Below are 17800 nucleotides of genomic sequence, written 5' to 3'. Positions count from 1 at the left end.
ACCAATATCCTAGATGTTTGGATAAATTGTTCATTATTTAATTAAACACGGAGCAAGGGGAGGCAGCAATCTACAGAGAAGAGAGTGTGCTGGCTGCGATGTGTTAAGGCCAGGATGGAGAAGAGGTGGAGAGACTAACCTCCGCAGGTGAAGGGTTGGTGTGAATTTACGTCTAGTATAAAAATCAAAATTCACCCAGCACTTTACCAGCAGAGTCCAGATCTTGGTCTTTGAGAAAACTTTAATCTCATTGGATCAGATTCTCAGTTCATTAAGCAAAGGAGGAGCTTTATACCAGCACCCAGGAATTTTCCATGTCCTCTAGAAAAAGAACTCTATAGAAATACCCACTCATCCAAGAAGCACATTAAATACTTTAACTATTAACAGACAAGTTTCTGGAAGAACCAAAGTGAGCGGTTTCACATTAACTTTTGTCACACAGACAGGAGTTGGCTTGGAAATTTTATGATAATATTAAATCCATGAGTGAAGTCGATTGTTTCCACATTACCAAAACATGCTAATGGAATAATTTTTAAAGCTGTATTTCAGTGCAGACCATTGTAAAACATTGGAATCCCTAAAAATAACAAGGTAAAAATATTAACAACCTTTGATTTTAAACTTAGAGGTTGATTGTGGTGATTTTTTACCTCTTATTCAAAATGTTACAGTAACAACCTGAAAGTAAAATTTTTAAAAATTTCATTTACAGGGGCCGGCCTGGTGGTGCAGCAGTTAAGTCCGCACATTCCGCTTCTTGGAGGCCCGGGGTTCACCAGTTCAGATCCCGGTGCGGACATAGCTCTGCTTGGCAAAAGCCATGCTGTGGTAGGTGTTCCACACATAAAGTAGAGGAGGATGGGCATGGATGTTAGCTCAGGGCCAGCCTTCCTCAGCAAAAAGAGGAGGACTGGCAGTAGTTAATTCAGGGCCGGTCTTCCTCAAAAAAAAAAAAAAAAACCTCATTTACAATAGAATCCAAAAGAATAAAATATGTAGAAATAAATTTAATAAGAGAAGTGTAAAATTTGTACTCTGAAAAGTACAAAACATTGTACAAAGAAATTAAAGACCTAAATAAATGAAAAGACATTCCACATTCATGGGGCAGAAGATTTAATATTGTTAAGATGGTAACGCTCCCCAACCAATCCACAAATTCAATGCAATCCTTATAAAAATTTCAACAGCCGTTTTTGCAGACATGTCAAAGCCCATCCTCGCATTCATATGGAATCACAAGGGGTCCCAAATAGCCAAAACAACACTGAAAAAGAAGAATAAATTTGGAAGACCCACACTTCTCAACATTAGAACTTATTGCAAAGCTACCACAATCAAAACAGTATGGTACTGGCATAAGTATACACATGTAGAACAATGGAATGGAATTGACAGTCAAGAAATTAACCTATACATCTATGATCAATTGATTTTCAACAAGGGTATCAAGACCATTCAATGGGGAAAGGATAGTCTCTTCAACAAATGGTGCTGGGACAGTTGGATATCCAAATGCAAAAGGATGAACATCTATCTCACATCATATACAAATATTAACTCAAAATGGATCAAAGATCTAAGTGTAAGAGCTGAACTACAAAACTCTTGGAAGAAAATATAGGAGCAAATCTTGGTGACCTTGGCTTAGGCAAAACCTTCTTAGATGTGACACCAAAGCAAAAGTGACAAAAGAAAAAAATAAATTGGACTTAATCAAAACTAACAACTTCCGTGCTTCAAAAGGGCACCATCAAAGAAGTGAAAAAAAAAAAACCCCAGAAAATGTGAGAAAACATTTGTAAATCATGTATCTGGGATGGTGCTTGTATACCGAATATATAAAGAACACTTACAACTCAATGATAAAAAGAGAACTCAAGTAAAACATGGACAAAGGACTTGAATAGACATTTCTCCAAAGAAGGCATACAAATGGCCAGTAAGCACATGAAAAGATGCTCAAAATCACTAATTACTAGGGAAATGCAAACCAAAACCACAATGAGAGAGTAGATCTTAAAAATTCTCATCACAAGGGAAAAAAATTGTAACTATAGGAGGTAATGGGTGTCAACTAAACTTACTGTGCTAATCACTTTGCAATATGTACTATATCAAATCATTATGTTGTATACCTTAAACTAAGGCAATCTGATATGTAAATTATATCTCAATAAAACTGAAAATAGTAAAGTAAGAAATCATTAAAGAAAAGAAAATAACAAATCTTGGAGAAGGTTGTAGAGAAATTGGAACCCTTGTACACTGTTGGTGGGAATGTAAAATGATGGAACCACCAAGAAAAACAGTATCGAGGTTCTTCAAAAAACTAAACATAGAATTACCATATGACCCAGCAATTCCTCTGCTGAGTATATACCCAAAGGAATTGAAAGCAGGCTCTCAAAGAGATATTTGTACACACATGCTCATAGAAGCAATATTCATGGTAGCCAAGAGGTGGAAGCAACCCAAGCATCCATTGATGGATGAATGGAGAAATTAAATGGAGTATATACATACCATGGAATATTATTCAACCTTAAAACAGAAGGAAATCTTGTCACATGCTACAGCACAGATGAACCTCGAGGACATTATGCTAAGTGAAATAAGCCAGCCCCCAAAAGACAAATACTGCCTGATTCCACTTATATGAAGTACCCAGAGTAATCAAATTCATAGAGACAGCAAGTAGAATGGTGGTTGCCAAAGGCTAGCAGGAGGGGAAAATGGGGAGTTATTGTTTAAGGGGTACAGAGTTTCAGTTTTGCAAGATGTTCTGGAGATGGATGGGGATAATAGTTGCACAACAATGTGAATGTATTTAATGTCACTGAATTGTACACTTAAAAGTGGTTAAGATGGTCAATTTTATGTTATGTATATTTTATACAATTAGAAATAATTTTTAAAAATTGGCAAAGGATCTGAGTAGATATTTCTTCAAGGAAGATATACCAATGGCCAGTAAGCATGTGAAAAGATGCTCAACATCTTTAGCCACTAGGGAAATGAAGATGAAAACGATAACGAGATACCGCTTCACACCTACTAGGGTGGTTATAATAAAAAAGACAGACAATAACCAGGGTTCACGAGGATGTGGAGAAATTGGAACCTTCATACGTTACTGGTGGAATTGCAAAATGGTGCAGCCACTTTGGAAAACCGTTTGGCAGTTCCGCAAAAAGTTAAGCATGGAGTTGTCAGATGTCCCAGCTATTTTACCCCTAGGTATATCTCCAAGAGAAATTAAAGCATACGTCCACCAAAAAAAAAAAATAATGTTCATGGCAACACTGTTCATAATAGCTGAAAAGTGTAAACAAATTAAATGTCATTCACCCAACGAGTGGATAAACAAAATGTGGTATATTCATACAATGGAATATTATACGTCAATAAAAAGGAATGAAGTACTGATGCATGCTGCAATATGGATGAACTTTGCAAACATGCTAAGTAAAAGTAACCAGTCACAAAAAGCCACATATTTATGGTTCCATTCGTACGAAATGTCCAGAACAGTCTAATCTCTAGAGACAGGAAGTAGATTAGTTGCCCAGGGCTGAGGGTTTGGGGGGAAATGGGAGTGTCTGCTAATGGCTACAGGGTTTCCTTTAGGGGTGATGAAAATGTTCTAAAACTGATTATGGTGATGGTTGCACAATCCTATCAACATACTAAAAACCATTGAATTGTACACTTTAAATGGATGATTGTCTGGTATGTGAATTATATCTCAATAAAGCTGCTAAAATGTGATAGTATTCTTCCACATTTACAGAAATTTCAGATGTATTTATTTTACAAACACTGATAGAGTACCTACCAGATGTCATGCACTGTGCTAAGTGCCTTTGGAGCCAGAGAACTAAACTGTACATCAGTACTGTCTCAGAGAGCTTTCAGGACAGTACATGTGCATCAGTGACTGTAATGCATGGGACAAAGTGAAGACTGAACCCGAAGAGGTACCAAAAGTTATGACGACGACAAGATCAGTTGTTAATGCAGGATGTACCATTTGGGGCATTGACGGGTAGGAGGATTTCGACAGGGAGAGTTCAGTGACAAAGGCATTCTAGCTGTGTGTGGGGACGAGGGTGGGATGCAGGTAGCAACGCGCAGCAGAAACAATGGAAGTGAGAAGCATCTATTGCGTTTAGGAAATGTCAGTTACCCCAGTTGGACTGGAGGTAAAAACTAGGGTGTAGTGACCCCCTAAGGCAAGACAGGTAAGTTAGGCCATATCCTGGAGGGCATTGAATGCCATGCTAAAGAGTTTGTGCTTGCCTTACTGGGCAAGAGAGACACATAAAGGCTTTTGAGTAGGGAAGTTACATGATCAGAATTGCTTTAGACAGATACCCTTGGCCCCCACCCCACCTCCACTCCCACCCTCACCTGCACCCTGTATCACACAGTGCCAACTATACATCTTGTCCTCAAGTGAGAGATCTGAGCAAAGGAACTAGAGAGGCTCATGGCTTGAAGACACCAGGCACAGCACAGAAGAGGTTAAAACCTCAGAACAATTGGGATTGCCAAAAGCTCGTAAACCTCTCAGAAAAGGAGTCATAAGTAATACAAAGGAGATTCAGAACAGTATCAGGCTTCTCAAGAGCAACACTAGATGCTAGAAGATAATTGAGCAATTTCACAAAAAAATATGAAGGAAAATAATATTGAACCGTGAATTCAGTGCAAGAAATGCAGGGAATCAGAAACTTTCTCTCTCACGCATCTTTCTTAGAAACTACTGGCAGATATGCTCCAGCAAAATGAAGGAATAAAACAAGACTGGAGAAGAACCGGGATTCAGGAAACTGCATCTCACCCGGAAGAGTGGTCTGGAGTTTCAGAATGACAACTGTGCAGCAGGCCTAACGAGCAACCGGTCCAGACTGGTGCAGGAAGATGGGGGAGCCTAGGAAGGGGAGTCCTGAGAAAAAAAGAGGACATGATGAGCTATCTAATATTATGGGGAAGTTAGAAAGAACTTAGGATATAGGGGAAAAAGGGAAAAGAAACCAAAACAAAAGGTAATTAGGAGTTCCAGGAAAACGCACATTACAGGAAAGAAAAAATAACCATATTCTATTATTTGACTCCACAATAAATTACGTTAATGTATTTGTATTAACGAAAATCTTTGTTTTATTTTAAAATACAATTATGATACACCTATAGAGCGTACGGTTGTTAGATCTTCATCTATTTAGTGCTCTTCTAGCATAACAAGAAGTCAACAGATGATGTCTGAAACTGATGAGTCTAGAAACACCAATGAAACTGTACTGTAGTGAAGTGTGGTCATAATTACTAGAATAGCTAAAAGTATTTAAGAGTTTCCTTCTGTGGAGCAGAACTAGGGTGTGGTAAAAGGTGGGTAGGGGACTGTGGTTTTTCATTATGTGATATTTCATGCTGAATTTTTTTTAATATTTGTATATTATATTGATACACATTTTTTTAAATTTTTTTGAGGAAGATTAGCCCTGAGCTAACATGTGCTGCCAATCCTTCTCTCTCTCTTTTTTTTTTTTTTGCTGAGGAAGACTGGCCCTGAGCTAACACCTGTGCCCATCTTCCTCTACTTTATATGTGGGATGCCTACTACAGCATGGCTTTGCCAAGCGGTGCCATGTCTGCACCCGGGATCCAAACCGGCGAACCCGGGCTGCCAAATCGGAATGTGTGCACTTAACCACTGCACCACCAGACCGGCCCCAGATACATGTTTTAATTATGGAACTATAAAAAAATCTGACTCTGGATGCTCTGTGAAGGTTGACCTGGGGAGGGTTGGAACTGAATGAGAAGGATAATGCAATAGCCCTGACAAAAGATAAGAAGGGTCCAAACTAGGCTCGTCAGGCAAAGAAATGTTCGACCAGAATTATTTAATTCATAGTCACAAAGATCGTCTTCTGTTAGGCATCTCATGAGAATGTTATCTCCTTCAGAGTAGGGACCTTGTCTGTTTTGTTCACTGCTCTATCCCCAGCATCTAGCACACTGCCTGGCACCTGTAGAAGCTTGATAAATATTTATTGAGTGAATGGCTGGATAAATCTTAACACATTTTTGCAAGGCCAAATTGCGTTCTTTCTAGTTCCTAAGGTGATGCTTATTTATAAAATGAATGCTTCCTTCAATATGCGACAAAACAATAAGCACATCACTCTTGTCTCCCCTTTCCCAAGAAAAGACTAGAGAGTGAAAGGAATAGACTGAGACCCGCTTAATCTTACGGAAAGCAGGGCGACACCTTGCTTTGGGAGCGCAGACAAGATCTGTGATGCTATGTGTATATTCCCAGGTAAAGGGTTGGAGGTGCTGGTGGGTAGGACTGCTTCTCTTTGGACCTAAGAGCTTTAGGGTTTCCAAGATTCCATTGTGTTTATCTTTAGCAAATAGGCCCTGAACAAATGCAGGGTTGAAAGACCATGATCTCGATATTTTCAAACAAGGTGTTTTAACAGAATATTGTACAGAATCCCCACAGGCTTAGTTGGAATCTGAGAAAGCAATAGTTCAAGAGGCTAAGTGCCTGAGAAGTATTATATCAAGTTACACAACTGTATAAGCAGTGCCAAAAGAGTTCTGCATCAATATGTTCGAAAACGAGGAAGAGATGTTGGTTACCCTCTAGCTGAAAACAACTGAGTGTGTATTTAGTCTGCAAACCCACTTCCCAAATCCTCTTGGAACTCTGAAGATTGAACTTTTAAGCAGAAGTTCCAGTGGACACAAGCAAAGCTGGATTCTATATAAAGCCCACCATCTCAGCGATTGCTAGGCAGGTTATAACTAAATGAATTCATCCATGTGTGGTGGTTGAAAATCCCTAGATACTTAAGTTTAGGGTCTTTTATTTAAGTATGACATGACATTGTACCTACAAAACAAAAAATAGCTATTAACGGCATGAAGACAAGTTACCAAGGCAGGAAGCCAAATGCAGGATAGGAAGCCAAGAATCACACTAGTGGCGGTGGGGTGCGAGGTGGGGACTGGACTTGGTTTCCACACCTTCCTCTCCACCTGCCCTCATCGATTTCCCAATATCCCCAGCCAGGTCCACTCCGCCATGACACTCAGCAGCTGCCCCACCTCACAGAGTATCTCCTTCAAAATTTGGGACCCTCTCAGTTTGCTCCCACTTGTAGCCGTTAACCCTGTTAATTCCTGTTACCCTCCAGAACTTCTAAGCTAGTCAATGTAGTTTGCGTTATACGGTTTGGTTTCATGGCTGCTTTTGTAATATGAAAAAGATTTTTTAAATTAAGAGTTGGGAGGTGCTCAAAAATGAGAGACCGTTTGTATTTTCACAGAGCACACAAGGAATAAAATATTTCTCTCAACAATACAGCTGCTAAGTAACACAAATAGTTGTTCAGTCTCCATAGTTTTCCACAAACATTTGCTTATGCACTTCTGCGTTCCTAGGACGGCGTTCAAAGGCTGTGCTTAAGTCCTCCGTGATTTAGGTGCAGAACAGGAATGGAAAAGCTCATTTCTTGTTTATTCTTACTCCTTTTGCTACAGACTGAATGTTGGCATCCCCTCCAAATCCATGTGTTGAAATCCTAATCCCTGAGGTGATGGTATTAGGAGGTGGGGCCTTTGGGAGGTGACTAGGTCACGGGAGGGGACCCCTCATGCATGGGACTAGTGCCCTTATAAAAGAGACCCCGGAGAGCGCCTTTGCCCCCTCCACCATGTGAGGACACAGCGAGAAGACAGCCATCTTAGAACAAGGAAGAGGCCCTCCTCAGACACCAGATCAGCCGGGGTCTTGATCTTGGACTTCTCAGCCTCCGGAACTGTGAGAAAGCAATGTCTGTTGTTCATCGGCCTCCCAGTCTGTGGGAATTTGTTACAGCAGCCCGAACAGATGAGATGTCTTTGGAATCAGCAGCCATCACGATTGCAATTCTGCACTAGACAGCTAAAAGCAGGCAGTGTTTACTCAGGAAGAGGTGACCGTGGTGATTTGTCCTAAACACAAATGCTAAGGCTCTGTCATTTATCTAGTGTCAGGGCCTGTGCTGGGTACTAAGGATATGGAAGTAGATAATACAGACCTGTTCCCTGCCCTCGTGGAGCTCACAGTCAAGTAGGGACAGCCAGACCATAAACAAGAAAACAAAGAGCATTTCCGATTGCGAGTAGAGCCATGATGGGAATGAACAGGGAGGCATGGTAAGAGTCAGGAGTACTGCTATGGAAGGCCAACATTTTTCATATGAATAAGACAGCCTTGCCCTGAGAAGTTTTCCGTCTAGTGAGGGAGACAGACTAAAAACAAGCAGACAAAAAAATTAACCTAACTGTGGGTTATGATAAAAGAAACAAACAAAGGAACAAAGGATGGTCAGAGAAGGCCTATTCCAGCTGAGGCCTCGTGGGTGAGAAGGAACTGGCCAAGCCCAGAGCTGGGGAAGGAACACTCCAAGCAGTCGCAACAGAAATCTAAAGTCTCCAAGATGGGAAAAAGCTGGTCATTTCTAGAAAGGAGGCCAGTGTGGCCCAGTGAACAGAAGGCAGATTGGAAGGGAACGAGGACAAAGAGACAGACAAGGGCCAGCTCCGGCCCACGAGGAGGGGTGCGATTCTGATTCTAAGTGCACTGAGAAAATGAAAAGGTCGCTTAGAGTCTACCGTTGCTTGGCCTGCTGTTTCAGGCTGACTCTTTCCCTGTGAACTTTCATTGGGCAGATGGGTGCATGTTGTCAGTGAGAAATGTGAAACGTCTGGAAGTATAATAAATTAGCCTTGGCTTTAAAAATTTTACAGATATCCAACTGAATACTTGAACGCAGTGGTTATGTGCAGACCTATCCTTAAAGATTATTATGGCCAATTAGCCTGGTAAGCCAAATGGAGCTTGAGTCCATTCTCCCTTCACTTTCTCTAACACGGTTAGCAGGGATGGTGTTTTCAACACCGAGTAATATTTGTTAAGTTCTCACTGCCCTCCTCTGTTAATAAGTCATTAAGGTAGTAGTTTGGTCAGTCACATACTTCCTACTTCCAAAGAGGATGTGACATGGGTCACACAAATTCATGTGCTGTATGTAACAGGATAAAAAAGTCGTCAATACATAAAGTTCAAGACTAGGGGAAAGTATGGGTAGGAAAAAAACGAAAGCGAAAGTAAAGTTCAAACAGGATGCTGAAAGGCTCCAAGTGGATCACAAACCTAGATATGGGCTGTGTGGTGGACAAAGGAAAGAAGGAAGCAAGATCAAGTTCATATTGTCTAGAAGATAAGCCATCGTTTTGCTCAGGATAAGTGCAGCTTTTCCTGGCATAGAAGCCTGAGAGAAATTTCTCTCATGGGTCCTATTAGACTGGGGACATTGTGCTTACGTTGATCTATGTGTTTTTTTTCAAGTAGCTTTATTGAGGTATCATTTACATACCATAAAATTCACCCATTGTCCCTATGTCTTCTTAAAGACTTCTACCTAAAAACACTTAAGGAGGTTTTGTAATTGGAGGACAGAAATATTATCTTTCCTTCAGATAAAGTGATTCATACGGGTAATCATACTTCCTTCTAGCAAACCGTTCTACGGTTGTTAGCATGTTCCTTCTAATTAATAATCGTAAGTATTAAAGTATTAGCTCCATTTTATAAGATGGAGAGCCGAAGGAGCAGGGAAGTTGAACAATTTAGCTGAAGCTAGACATTTAGCTAGGGTTTGACTTCAAAACTGGACTGTTACACAAGCCATATTCGGATTCTATTTGCTTAATACGGGTTGATTTTCCCTGTTTACAGATGGCTACTCTTGTAGAGTGTTCCTCTCACTCAATTGAAGTCCGGAAATGTGGAAGGGCTCCAGGAATTCAAACACCCGTAAGGCCCCATTCCAGATTGCTAAACACAGATTAAGTGTGAGTAATACACTCCAATGCTACAAACAAAGAAATAACATGTTTGCTTCTTTATTTTTGGAGAAACACGTGAAAAATCTGTGTTGAACCTTAAAAAGGTAGGTAGACCTTTCCGTCACATTGGTCCGTGATTCAGTTTCTCAGAACTTGGCCATTGTTGGTTAATGACACGTGGCTCACAAGCAGAACGTGAAATATGAAGATAATACTGCAAAAGGTCCTGCAACTTCCAGAATATATTAACAGAAGTATAAAAAACATTTGTAAATTCGTCCTCTTTGTTTATCCGGCATTTTTGAACTCCTTGTAAAGTACCCCTCAAAGCCAAGCAAGGATTTGCCCATTCTGGAGCCCGCAGTCCTAGAGCAGGACATGTTTATGATCTCTCCAGCCTCCAGCCAGCATAAACTAAGAGCTGGAGAGGGACAAGGAGGCCAAAATGTGCCTGCTGGGATCACCCAAGGACCTAGCACAGTGCTGGAAATACAGGAGGTGCTCAGTAACTGGATTTTAACCTGAAGGAAATGGGGCAAGGAAAGAGTTTTTTATTTTCCTATTTTTTGTGCATTAAAAAAACCCTTTTTGTTGAGTGTAAGTGTAGAGCTTGGTGAATTTTCACAAGCTGACCACACCTTTGTAACCAGTTACCCATTTCCAATGGAGGATTTTTAACAAAGGAATGAGCAAAAATGAGTAAGACCTGCCCTCTGCACTGGGTCAAACACAAGGATTCCATTATAATCCACGTGCTGAGGGCTCTAACAGAAGTGTGTACGTGGTACTTAAGGACATGGTAGAGAAAGTGGCCCACTTTACCTTGACTTAACCAAGTCCTCACAGAGGAGGGGACATCTGAGATGGATCTTAAAGGATAAGAGCTTGTCAGGTGGAGAAGAGTGGAGACAGAACTTTGCATGTGGAAAGAACTGTATGGGCAAAGCCAAGTTTGGGAGAGCTATGAGGACAGTGTGGCAGGAACACTGGAGGCGTGAACATCCCTCCGTTGACCCCACAGCCCTCTCTATCTGATACTCTTTTTTCCTGCGCCCTTCACAGGCCAACTTATCCAAAGACTCATCTACAGTCCCGGGCTGCATAACGATGTTTCACTCAACGACGGACTGCACATACAACGGTGGTCCCATAAGATTAGTGTCATACACCCTAGGTGTGTAGTAGGCTATACTATCTAGATTGGTGTAAGTACACTCTATGATGTTCACACAAGGACGAAATCACCTAACAACGCATTTCTCAGAACGCATCCCTATTGTTAAGTAACACATGATTGTACTCACACTGCCTCTTCCTCCTCAGCTCCCATCCACCCCTCAGCTCACTCCAATCTATCTTCCAGACTCTACCGAAACCACTCTTGCTGAGGCAGCCAACTTCCATGTTGGCGAATCAAAGGAACATTCTTCTGTTCTTATGTTATTTAGTCTCTCAGTAATATCCAGAGGTCAGTCATTCTTTCTTAGGACAATCTCTTTTCTTGGTTTCCGTGACATTCCACATCGTGGCTTTCTTCAAGCTTCTCCTTCAGTGTCTTTTGCTGTATCCCCCTCTTCTTTTATTCATGCGAGGAGTAAATATGATAATACACACACACAAAAGCTTAGAATAGTTCATGGTAAATAGTAAGCACTCAATAAATATTATCTATTATTATTTCTGGTCTTCTGGTGGCATCTTTTTCATTTTCCCAGTCCTGCTATTGATTTATTATTATTACCCAACTTCTAAGTTTGGTTATTCCTCAGGACTCGTGCTTTAAATACCATCCATATAATTCTGAATCACAAATTTCTCTATCTAGGCTTTCTTATCCGTTGAGTCCTTTTTCTCACACAGTAACCAAAGTACTCTTTTTGAGACTTATATACCATCATATTTACTGATGAACTATTGAGTACTTTTCCCCTAAGATTGGTAACAAGGCAAGGATGTCCACTCCTATCAATTTTATTCAACATAATACTGAAGGTCCTACCCAGGGCAATAAGTCAAGAAAAAGAAAGAAAAGGCATACAAATTGGAAGGGAAGAAGTAAAAGTTTTCATTCAGATAACATAATTGTGTATAGAAAAAAGTCTAAGGAATGTACAAAAAATTACTAGAGCTAATAAGCAAATCAAGCAAGGTCACAGGATGCAAGGTCAATATACAAAATTAATTGTATTTCTATATGCTAGCAATGAAAAATGAGAATATTATTATTTATTACAGCATCAAAAAAACTTCAAACACTCAGAAAAAATCTAATAAAAGATATTCAAGCTCTCTCGACTGAAAAATAAAACACTTTACTGAAAGAAATTAAAGGAGACCTAAATAAATGGAAAGATACATCAGGTTGATGAATTGAAAGAATCAATATTGTCAGGATGTCAGTTGTCCCCAGATTGATATGTGGACTTGACACAGTCTCATTTATAATCCCAGCAGATTATAGCTAGATTGTAGAAATTGACAAGTTGATTCTAATATTTATATGAAAATGCAAAGGATCTAGCCAAAACAATCTTGAAAAAGAAAAACTTTGTATGATGCACACTGTCTGAATTAATACTCTAAAGCTACTGTGTAGTACTGGCATAGAGACAGACAAACGGATCAATGGAACAGGATAGAGAGTCTACGTATATATATATATATATATATATATATTGAATTGAATATTCAATATTCAATTGATTTTCAGCAAAGACAGTTAAATGGGGAAAGAATAGTCTTTTTAACAAATAGTACTGAGAACAGCTAGATATTCTTATGGAAAAAAACTGCAACTTGACCCAATACCTCACCAGGTACTTAAAAATTAATTTGGGATGCATCATATACCTACCTGAAGTTAGATATAGTTAAAACTATAAAGCTTCCAGAAGAATACATAGGAGAATATTTTCATGATCTAAGGATAGGCGATAGTTTCTTAGACAAGATCTAGAAAGCACTGACATAAAAGAAAAAAGAAAGATAAATGAAACTTCATCAAAATTGAAATTTTCTCCTCATCAAAAGACAATGTCAAGAAAATGAAGTCAAGCCATAGACTGGGAAAAAATATTCATAATACATATAACTGACAAAGGATGAAACACAAAAAAACCAATAGAAAATTGAGCACAATATTTGAATAGACACTTTACAAAAGAAGGTGATCGAAGGACCAAAAAAGCCATGAAAAGTTCTCAACATTATTAGTCATGAGGGAAATGTAAACTAAAACTGCAATGAGATACCATTTCACACTCTCTAGAATGGCCAAAATGGAAAACACTGACAGCATAAAATGCTAGCAAAGATGTGGAGCAATGGGAAACCTCACACTATTGGTGGGGATATAAAATGGTAAACCACTTTGGAAAACTGTTTAGCAGATCCTTACAAAAGAAGATCCCGAACGGCACAGGAGGCTGTTGCAGGCAAAAAGAGGCTGATGGCTTGGACTACAGTGGTATTGTTGGAGGTGCTGAGAAGAGAGGCAATCTGAGATAGTATATTTTGGAGGTAGAAACCATAGGACGGCGTTATGGATTAGATGTGGAGGATGGGAGAAAGAGAGGAGTGGGAGGCAATCCCTAGGAGTTGGGCTTGAGTGATTTGTGGTGCTGTTTACCGAGGCAGGAAAGTCTGAGAGAGATGTAGGTTTGCAGAGGTGGAGAGGGAGGGATTAAGAATTTGCTGTCTGCCGTGATAAACTTGAGTTGTTGATTGGATATCTGAATGGAGATGTCATGTCGGTATGTAGACATGAGTCTGGAGCTCAGTAGAGATGTTGGCTAGAGATAGAAATTTGGGAGCCATCATTATGTTGGAGTATTTAAAGCCAAGGGGCAGGATGAGATTGCTCAGGGAAAGCGTGTGATGGGGGATCCCGATTGTGTGAGTTGTGATGGGAGGCAGGACCCACCTTCCTCTGAGGAAATTGAAAATGCCAGACGCTCCCTTTCCCTGAACCCCGGCAGTCTGGGAGCCAGCATGTGACTTAGGCTCAGCTAACCTCGGACTCCCGTCCAGGACTTTGAATCTGGAGCCAGTGTTGCAAAGAAGCAAGGGACAGTTGCGAATTCGTTCTGATGGCAGCAGCTGCGGCATCCAGTGGATCATTGGTAGTGGTTGGTGGTGACAGTGTCAGCATTCAGTGTCCAGTGGAGATGGCAGAGACACCTAACCAGTCTGTTCCTCTGGTGTGAGCTTGGCTGGGACTCTGACCCCTGAGCTTTCCTCAGTCTCAGACCGTTTCCAAGCCTGGTTCATCGGCCTTCCCATCAGTTCTCTTTGCTACCTGATTTCCTGCCGGTGAATTGCTTTTCTCCGGGTTAACCAGAGTTGGTTTCTGTTAATTGCAACTAAGAACCCTTTCAGCACAGTGCTTTGAACTTGGTAGGCTTTCAACAAATATTTGCTGAATAAGCATCTGAACAAGTTTCTTCCTAACTTGAACTTACTCAGTAAGGAGTCCCACGCTTTTCCACCATGGCTGCTGCGGTGTAATGGCAGGTACTCTTTTTTGTTCATTGACAGCTTCCTTGGAGTTTTCGAAGGGCAGAGAAACAAGAGGTCAGCAGCTGAAGTAACTGTCATCCTAATCTAACAGCAATAAACACATTGACTCATGGGTGAAGTCAGTCTCCTTCTAAAAATGGCATATGGGAATTATTATTCATGGAGAAGGATTCTTCTTCTCTGGAGCCTCCATATTTAATGATGCTTCAGATCAACCCACTCACCATTCTCCATATTTTAAACAACAGTTATAGAAACCCATGAACTCCTGATTTTAAGGTATGTGTCCACCATGAAAGCAAGGATATCTTTTCCTTTGCAACTAGAATAAAGAAATCACATTTTACTTTTCAAAACTTCTCAAGGTAATTCAATTCATCCCTCCCCTCCAGTGCTTTTAAATAAAAGTCAACTGTTGTCTTTGAAGAGACTTAAAGAAATTATTGAAACAGCTGGAGTCGAAATCTGCTTTGGCAAAAACAAAAAAAAAATGCGGAATTATCCTACGCTGTTCTATTTTACATTTTATTGATTTTGAGCTGCATAAGGGGCCATCTGCTGGGACTCCTGTAAAGAACCCAACTTTCTGTCTACAGAAAGCTCCAAACTCGAAGAGCCAGCCAGCTCTTCAGCTGTGGTGTGAACCCAGTCCAGGACAGTGCACGGTCAGTTGGAGTTCTAGTTGACAAAAAAATGGAGATGTCAGCAGATGGAGAAAAAAGTTAATTTGAAAAGGATCACTATATTTGATGCTAAATCCCATCAGTTTCACCTTAATATTCTCTCATATCTATACCCTCCTTTCCATACCCATTTAGTCTTGGCCAATGCTTCTCCGATTTTAATACGGACACCAATCACCTGGGCATCTTGTTGTAATGCAGATTTCGATTCAGCAGGTGTGTAGTGGAGCCTGGGATTCTGAACGTGTGACAAGCTCCCGGGTGATGCGTGGACTGTTGGTCTTGGACCACACTTTGAGTAGCCAGGGTCTGGGCTGCCATAACATGTCTTAACTGGATATTTACAGCACCTTTCTAACTGATCTCCTGTCTCCAGGTTTGGTCTTATTTTCAACTGATTCTTCATAGAGAAGATAGCAATGATTGGTTTGGATGCTAATCCTGGACCTGTAACATTCTCCTCACCTCTCTCCTCTTAAATTCCCCCAGTGGCCCCCAATGTTAAATACAATCCAGATCCCCTAGTGAGGCACCAAAGGTCTCCGTGCCTATGAGCCTCCAAACAGCACTCTCCTCTATACACACCTTGCCTTCCAATCAGCCCACTGCTGCGCTCTTTCACAGCTCAATGTCTCTGCAAGTCTTTTTCGTACCTCTTCAGTTGGGCCAACTGCCCTCTGTCTGCCTGGTGAACAACTCTTTGGTAAGTTTTTTTTTTTTCCTGCCACAGCTCCTGCCTCTTTCACAGAGAGAAGACTTCTTCCTATGTGTTCCTACAGTACCCTGAAAATATCTCTACCACCGATCTTATCAACTGCATTTTCATTGTTTACAAGATTATTCCCTGGTACTAAATTGCAGGCTCCTTGAAAGCATAGACTTCTTTCCATCCTTTATTTCTTTCTTCCCCCCTTCTTCCTTTCCTCTCCTGCTCCCTCTTTCCCTCCCTCCCTCCATACTTCCTTCCTTCTCTCCCTCATTTCTTCCTTTCTGTCACACTGAACTATCTGAAATTTCTGAAATCTCTGGTCTGTAGGACTGTGCAACACTGTTTTATCTCCCTGGAACGTCCTTTCCCCACCTTCTAGATCTGGAAACTCTTATTTATTCTGCAGGATTCAGTTGAGATGTTACTTTCTCCAAGAAGCTTCCATTAATAATTTTTACCCCCACTCCACTCCCCAGCCAGACTAGGGGCCCCCATATCACCCCATACAAACACATCATAGCGCTCGTTACACTGCATTGTAATTAAATGTTTACTTCTCTACTCAGCTAGACTATGTACTCATTCATTCATTCAACAAATATTTATTGAGCACATACTGTTCTAGGCACCGGGGATACAGCAGGTCCAAAACAGACAAATCTTTGCGCCTCCTTCCTTGAGCTTACATTCTAATAGAGGAAGATATATAATACACAAACACGTATGTCGGGTGGTGACAACACCTTTAAATAAAAATAAAGCAGGTCAAGGTGATGGAAAGGAATGGGGAGGTGTGCTGTTTGGGTGGTGAGGAAAGGCCTCCTGGATAAGACGGTACATTTGGGCAGAGACCTGAATGAAGTAAGGGAGTAAGTCATGCGGATATTTGGGAGTGTTCTAGACAGAGGGAACAGCAAGTGCGAAGGCCATGAGAATGGAGCGTGCTGGACATTTTTGAGGAACAGCACAGAAGCCAGAGTGGCTGCAACAGCATGAGTAAGGAGAGTGGTGAGAGGCATTGCTGAGCTTTGGAGCAGGACCACCACCTACAAAAATAAGAAGATCATGGACTCAGGAAGACAGGGAGCTTCGCGTATGTTCAACATCCAACACGAATAACCTTTCCCGAGTGTCAAGAGCTGTTGTTTATTGCACCCCTCCCATGGGCTCATTATCTCTAATGCTCACAATAACCCTGCAAGGAAGGTGGTGTTAACCCAATTGTACACATGAAGCTACTGAGGCTAAGAGATTTGCCAAAGGCAGTCAGCTGGTTGAACAGGAGGGACGGGAACCAGGGTCTGTCTGACTGCAACGCCTGTGCCATTTCTGCTACATTTCATGATGCATCCCCGTAGTTGAAAACACAGTATTGAATAATGCCAAAGCCTTTTTCGTGGGGTGAAATGAAACATTTTCATAGCTTGAACGGTAAGAAAAAAAAAAAAGAGACATGGCATACAGTTTAAAACTTAAAAGTACAACAAATATCAAGAGTGTAATGTCATGGTGTTCTAAGCAGGGCATGGACTCTAGTGAACGTATCTTCTCAATGAGAAGAGATAGTGGTGGGTTACTTTCTGATGGCTGCTGTAACGAATGACCTCAAACTTGGTGGCTTAAGACAACCTAAATTTATTCTGTTCTCCAGGCCACAAGTCCAATATCAAGGTGTCAGGCGGGGCCAAAGCCTCTAGGGGAGAATCTTTCCTTGCCTCTTCCAGCTTCTGGTGGCTTCAGGTGTTCCCTGACTTGTGGCTGCGTCACTCCAGTCTCTGCCTCTGTCTTCACACAGCTTTCTCCTCTCCTCCTTGTATCTGTCTTCTCATCTGCCTTATATAAGGATACTTGTTAGTAGATTTAAAGCCCACCTGGATAATTCAGGATGACCTTATCTTGGGACTCCTAATTTAACTACATCTCCAAAGACCCTTTTTCCAAATAAGGTCACACTCACAGGTTCTAAAAGCTA

At 41.0% G+C, this 17800-nt stretch overlaps 1 long non-coding RNA gene across 3 annotated transcripts in view; it reads right to left on the bottom strand.

The window, feature by feature from the left end:
* Nucleotides 1-225: 225 nt before the first annotated feature.
* The window catches only part of LOC138921817 (uncharacterized), a 34664-nt gene continuing 17089 nt past the window's right edge, over nt 226-17800 (bottom strand). The window contains exons 2-4 of one of the 3 annotated variants that reach the window (XR_011434682.1): nt 14379-14458; nt 4853-4957; nt 226-942 (exon numbers count right to left, since the gene is read on the bottom strand). This is a non-coding gene — a long non-coding RNA (uncharacterized lncRNA). Of the gene's footprint in view, nt 943-4852; nt 4958-14378; nt 14459-16414; nt 17662-17800 lie in introns of those variants that run through there. The other 2 variants (XR_011434679.1, XR_011434680.1) reach the window with 2 other exon arrangements.

This window comes from Equus caballus, chromosome X, assembly GCF_041296265.1.
Source record: "Equus caballus isolate H_3958 breed thoroughbred chromosome X, TB-T2T, whole genome shotgun sequence".
Taxonomy (NCBI): Eukaryota; Metazoa; Chordata; class Mammalia; order Perissodactyla; family Equidae; genus Equus; species Equus caballus.
The sequence above is the reverse complement of the archived record's forward strand: the minus strand, read 5'-3'. Positions and strand labels throughout refer to the sequence as shown.